This window comes from Euphorbia lathyris, chromosome 2, assembly GCF_963576675.1.
Source record: "Euphorbia lathyris chromosome 2, ddEupLath1.1, whole genome shotgun sequence".
Classification (NCBI taxonomy): Eukaryota; Viridiplantae; Streptophyta; class Magnoliopsida; order Malpighiales; family Euphorbiaceae; genus Euphorbia; species Euphorbia lathyris.
The window spans coordinates 91,711,505-91,718,484 of record NC_088911.1 but is presented as its reverse complement, the minus strand read 5'-3'; positions in this window follow the sequence as shown (position 1 = coordinate 91,718,484).

The window sequence follows — 6,980 nt, the reverse complement described above, 5'->3', positions numbered from 1 at the left end:
AAATGTATACCCAGAATTATCAAGTTTGGACAAAGAAATCAAATTACGAGAAATAGAAGGAACATAAAAGGTCTGAAAAAGATCTAAATGATGTCCAGTGTCTAAAATCAAACGGTAAGTGCCAATGGCTTCAACTGGAACTTTGACCCGGTTTCCCATAAAGATGAACTTTTCATTTAGGCTTATGGTCTGGGTTGAGAGGAATCCCTGCATCGTATTTGAAACATGAGTGGTACAACCAGAATCAACCCACCAAGTATTATAAGGAACTTCAACTAAATTTGATTCGAAACATACTAAAGCCTTAAGCTTACCTTTCTTTTCAAACCATGCCTTACGTTTCAGGCAGTCTTTCTGATAGTGTCCATGTTTTTTACAAAAATGGCACACATCCTTGTTTGGTTCCTTTTTTGTGGATTTGGGTTGATGACTGATTCATTTTTGATAGTCCTTTCTTGCCCTTTCCATACTTCTTTCCTGGTTTCTTTCCAACTCCTTTATTACCCATGAGATTAATTGAATGAATTCTTGGTTTCTTAAGCCTTGCCTCCTCTTGAATGAGCATACTTTACAATTCATGCACATTCCATTTGTCCTTTAGAGTATTGTAGTTCATATGAAATGGACCATACTCGGAAGGTAAGGAATTAAGAATAAACGTTACTAGGAAATTTTCATTCACTTCCATTCCCATAGACTTCAGTCTTGCAGCAATATTAGACATTTCAATAATATGCTGGTGCATGGTACGAGAACCATCAAACTTAATAGTGGTTAAAGTACCCATTAGTGTCCCAGCAAGAGACTTATCAGCAGACTGGGAACATTCTTCCACAAATTTCATAAATTCCTTAGCACTTTCGGTTTTATTTATTGTGGACTTGATGTTGTTTGCTACTGTCATTCGCATAAACATTAAGCTTAGTCTGTTAGATTTTTCCCATGCTTTATAGGCAGATCTCTGTTCGGCACTACTAGTAGCGGTAAGTGCATTAGGTGCATCAATTAAGAGTGCCAAATCAAGATCTAAAACACCAAGGTGAAACTGGATTTGTTCACACCATCCAGAGAAATTAAGCCCATTGAATTTAGTTACAGACGTTGCTTGCGAATGAAGAGAGATAGGAATAGATGCTGCAAATATATAAATACACTCATCCATTAATGTCTTGAGTAAAATTTAGTTTCAGTAATAAAGATTCAGAATTTTATAACATCATCAAATGTACATTGAAATTCTCCTTTGGGTAAAACAACAATATATAACAATGAAACAAAACATAATTGATGCTTAATTCAATTACACGTAATTTGTAATTAATATACTCCAATTAGATATATTTGTCATCTTTGGATATACCAAACATGTCTAATCAAGCATATCAATTAACACCTAATGTTCATAAAATTATAAAATAACTAATCAACCTTTGGGCGATCCTAAAATATTTTCTAACAATGAACGTCAATATACTCATGATAATCATAATAACATCTCAGTTATAAGCATCACGTACACATGAGTAATTGAAATTATTTTAACATGATATTTACAAGAACTTTCTAATTTGGCCACTTTGATGACTAATAAATTAAACTTAATATAAATATCAGTTAAAATAATATTATACAATTACGTAGAAGACTTTAATATTTTAATCACTATTGTGATTAAAGTTATCACTGAACATAATATTTAATAAAACAATGATTGCATTCAAATACAAATAGGATAATGAATATAAAAAATTATCACTTTGATTTTGTTGCACATATTTCAAATAGCAATAAATTATCAAAAGGATCAAACACTATCAGATTATAACATCATCTTGTTCTAACAGAACATAAATATAGTCAGATGAACAATGCATATAAAACATAACCATTAACATATGAATTGACCTCTGTAGTAATAAAACTCAAAACAATGATCTTTCATCCAGAGAATTATAAAATAATATAATTTCTTGATCAGTACAAAACTACTTTGGCCATTAAATAGAATATATATTCATCAGATGAGTAATCAATTGTAAAACAAATATTCATGCATCAAAAAACTTAACGCAGCGGATAAATACATAAAAGCATAATTGGAAAATCACTCATTCCAAAACCCGGCTCTGATACCATATGTTAGAAATCTTAGATTTCATCATAATATTATACAAACATAATTGCACAGATGTTTGAATAAGATGATTTTCACAAACACTTAATAACAGTCAGAGGAGCGTACCTTGATCCATGACAATTACAATCGAGTTCTTCGGGAATCACGAGAATTGTGTTTCTCTCACTTAACCCTTTAGACTTTACAGATTTTCTAGATGGAGAGAAAATGACTTTTAGATAAGTTAGAGAGAGGACCAATTCTGATTATGTTCTATAAATATACCTTCCATCAAGGTATCTCTTCATTCATAAGGTACATTTTCATTAATGAACCAATAGGATGTTGGGGTTTGGTGTCCTATAGTCAATTGTTGCAGGATACAAACTTAATGTAAATGAATTGTTCTTTATATCATTTGTTTTAATGAGATATATGTTTTATAACTATATAAAGGCAATCCCTTTTAAGCACTATATAAAGTCTAATAAAAGGAAATCCGTAAGTTTGTTTAAAGTGATTATAAAGTGTTCATACAAGCATGAAGTGAGACAAAACTTTATAATAAACTAATAAACTTAAAACCACCCCAAGTCAAGTGATATGTTTAGGATTGATATATCACTGTTGAGACTTGTATGTAACAATGTCTTCTGTCCGACAGAAAGCTGATCTCACAAGCTTCATATATATAGATATCTGGACAGTTACATAGATCCGATGAAACGTCGTTCATTAGGATTGGGGATCCGATTTGAGATAACAGGATGGGTAGATTCATCCTTGTCACCTGTTCATCTCATTGGTATTAATAGGTATAAGTAATCCTCAGACTCAAAGGAATGTTAATTGGTCATCCTGAATTACTGAATGTGAGACTTTGATCCTGTGGTCCCACGATCCTTAACAGAGATGACTCTGGGGTGTGAACTGCAAAGGTTGGGTGTCACATGAAGTAATGTCAGGGTAGTTATACATTGGATTGAGCATTTATCACTCCCGATTAATGGGAGATATATCCAAGGATCTCTTGTGGAAGACTTGACTCTAAATCCTTGCAAGGTGATAGCTTAAGAGTAGAAATACAGATTTCACTTAACCTATCTATTTGAGTTGACTCGGCCTGTACAAGTAAAACAAACGTCTCGCTATATGTGACTTGACATCACCCATAGTCATAAGATTCAGTTCAAGGATATAGTTGATAAAGGATCGAATTATACTGTAACTAATACGAAAGGGTTAACGACAGAATCAACCTGTCTTCTTAACGGACTCTGGGGAAATGATTACAGACTTGCCTATAACATACTCAGTACGTCATTCCGTTATGCAAGGATTAAATATAATTCTTGAAGAAATTAATTTAATAGTTGCATACGGCCAGAAGTAGTAAGAACCTAATGGATCACACATAAGACTTGGAACCAAAAGAGAGATGGATATGATTAATAGATGGAAGCCCAATTGAGCCCAGTAAGGCCCATTTATATAGAGGGGGGCCGAAATTTATATATAGTAAATAAAGAATTATTTTAATTCCATTAATCCTAATTTGATTAGGTTTGTGAATTAAATTAATTAAGAGATAATTAACTTAGGAGTTTTAATTAGATTAATATACTCCTATTATTATCCAATTAGGTTATTTATTATTATCCTAAATGTATTTGATATATTATAAGATAATAATTAGGAATCCTATTCCGAATGGAATTCCTATTAAGTAACATATTCCTATCTAACTAGGGTTTAGATACAAGCGACCCCTCCCTATGAGAATTTCGACCATGCTAATCCCCTCCCCTTATTGTGATTTTCGAAACCTACATTAAGTAAGAGAGAGTGAATTCGCATCCCCTAGTTCGTGGACAAGAATTCATACGGCTTCCGTCAATTGATTAATCTCATCCATCTCTTTTCTCTTTGATCTTGTGTTGGTTAATTAGAGGCAATCTAATTTGGTTGCATCTCATAAGGGTTGATTCCATCTTAACCTCACCGTATTATACTTTATGGTTGGAATCTCGGAGAAGATTTGTGGGCGCTTCTTTAACAACGGTAGATTGTTCATCGAAAGGTATTCCTTCTTATCCCTCTTTATATGAAATAACGATTAACGGATCCTATGGTTAAAAGGAAGTAGGCTAAAAATTTTATATTTCCGCTGCTATACCTTAGCCTTAATTTCCTTCAGTGGTATCAGAGCCATCGTTAAATCCGTTATTTCATATATGAAAATTTAGAAGGTTTTCAATAGGATTGAATAAATATTTATGGTTAGGATTAATTAAACAAATTGTTTGATTAATTAATTCTAAAGATAAATAAATTTTAGTTAATTGTTAATTAAAATTGATTATGCGTATGTTCCTAATTATTTCGGTTGATAATCATTGTAACAAAATCTATTAGTTTTATAGTTAGGTTAATAAAATTAGTTTTATTAATTCTAAATGATAAAACGGAAATCTATTGTAGTTTTTCCTATTTCTGAAAATCATTTTTTTAAACCGTTTTAAAATCTGATATATATATATATATATATTTTATAAAAAAAATAAAAATAAAAATAAATATGACAGCGGCTCGGGTCGCGCCTCACGGCGCGACCAGCCGCTGTCGCATGGCTGCTGCCAAACGGCAGCAGCCCAGTTTCGGACCCCGGCCCGAATCCCACTTGATTTTAATTGTTAAAATTGGCTTGAATATAATTTATATATATATATATATGTTTCGGAAATTAATAGTTTTCTGTTTTGATTATCGAATGAAAAATTCGTTTAAAAGTTTGTTTTTACCAAGTTGTAAATCAAAGTGTTAAATGAATTGAAATCAAAATAATTGGGACATGCATAATCGACGTTTTATATGGTTATATTAATCTAAGGATTAATATAAAGATACAAAACGATTAGAAGTAAAATTGGATGAAAGTTAATTTGACGAGTTAATGTGATTAACCTAAATATTACATAAGTCGGTCATGTAATCAACCAATTAAATTTATTTAATTGAGTCTATGCATGTTTGGAGTTATGGACATATTTGGACCCTCTTTTAGTCTTTTGGTATTTTTGAAATAGGGCATGCGCGTCCTGCCTTTCTACTATCTATTGTAATTTCTCCTCTCATCTGATTCCCTTCAATTCAATTGAAGTTTTCTTATAGTAGTATAAAAATTAATATGTAATTTCAAGGCGCCATGGAGAAGACGAAGGACCTAAAGAGAAATATGTAATAGTTAGTATTTCCTTAGGTTTGGCCTTTTATTCCGTCTCTTGCTCGACGGAATAATTTAGATGATATGTCCATAACGCCAATGTATGTGAATGTATGTATGTCTGATATATGCTAAAGCAAATCAAGACTAAGTTAGATTATGAGACCTAAATAAAATCCCTCGTTAAAAAGTTAAGTAAATAAGCAAGTTATTAAAATCGGTTGCCCCTCCCTAATATTATAATTCAGCCGGCAGTACTGGGGGCCTTTGGGTTGTTGAGCAAACTCAAGCTCGGGGTCTTATGGTAACACCTGAATTATCGAAAGTTATTCTTTCATGAATATGGGGTAATACTTAAATTAGATTATGATAATTGGATGAGCAAACTCATGTTGTCATAAACTAATGGGCAATATGGTTGGGATTAATGTGAATAACATGTTAGTTACTAATGTGGTTAGTAACCCAATAACATAGGAGTCACATTCGAGATGTGATTGATTACATGAATCTACCTAACAAATGAGACTAGCTTGTTGAGCAAACTCAAGGAGAAATCTCAGGAGTTAGGATCCTAGCTCACTAAAGGATTTGTGAAATTCTTCGAATTAATATGGAGGGCTATTAATTTGGCAAAATAGTGGGAGCAATCTGAAATAAATTAAAAGGCCTATAACTTTAGATTGTTATACTTTAAAGCAAATGAATGACATACGTCTACTCTTTCTCACTCTCAGGTTTTGTTTAAACACACTCTTAAAATCATGACTAAAACCAATCTGCAAAACATTCTTACCGATAACAAACTGAATGGTTCAAACTTCACCGACTGGTTTCGCAACCTCAAAATTGTTTTGAAGTTCGAGAAAATTGGGTATGTACTTGATACATCGATACCCCCTGTCCCTGAAGATGATGCTCCCATCGAGGAAATTGATGCTTATCAGAAGCACAAGGCTGATGACGATCATGCCGGATGCATCATACTTGCATCGATGACATCGGAATTACAAAGGCAACATGAGGAAATGAATGCCTATTCCATCATCATGCACCTAAAGGAATTGTTTGGGAAACAAACCAGGTGCGAACACTACGAAATATCCAAGCTGTTATATCGTTGCAGGATGCAAGAGGGCACATCAGTCATGACACATTGTGTCAAGATGATTGGCTACATTACCAAACTTTCTAGTATTGGATTTGCGATGGATAACGAATTAAGTGTTGACTTAATTCTTCAATCCCTCCCAGAAAGTTATTCACAGTTCATTATGAACTATCAGATGAATGACTTGCAAACCTCTCTTGAAGAGCTTGCAAACATGCTCAAGTCAGTTGAGCCCAATATGAAGAAAGACAAGACCATACCGGCTCTTGTAATTGAGGGATCGAAGAAAAGGAAAAGGAATTTTCCCAATCCTAAACATCCCAAGAAAGGTAAGAAAGCTGTGTCCAAGGGAAAGGAAGTGAAGAAGCCCAAAAGAGAATGCCACTTCTGTGGTAAAGACGGGCATTGGAAGAGAAACTGCAAGGAGTATCTAGCCACCCTCAAGAAGGGAAAAGGCGGTGCTTCTACATCTGGTATGTTTTATATTGAAATAAATACAGTTTCACTGTCTGAATCTTGGGTACTTGATA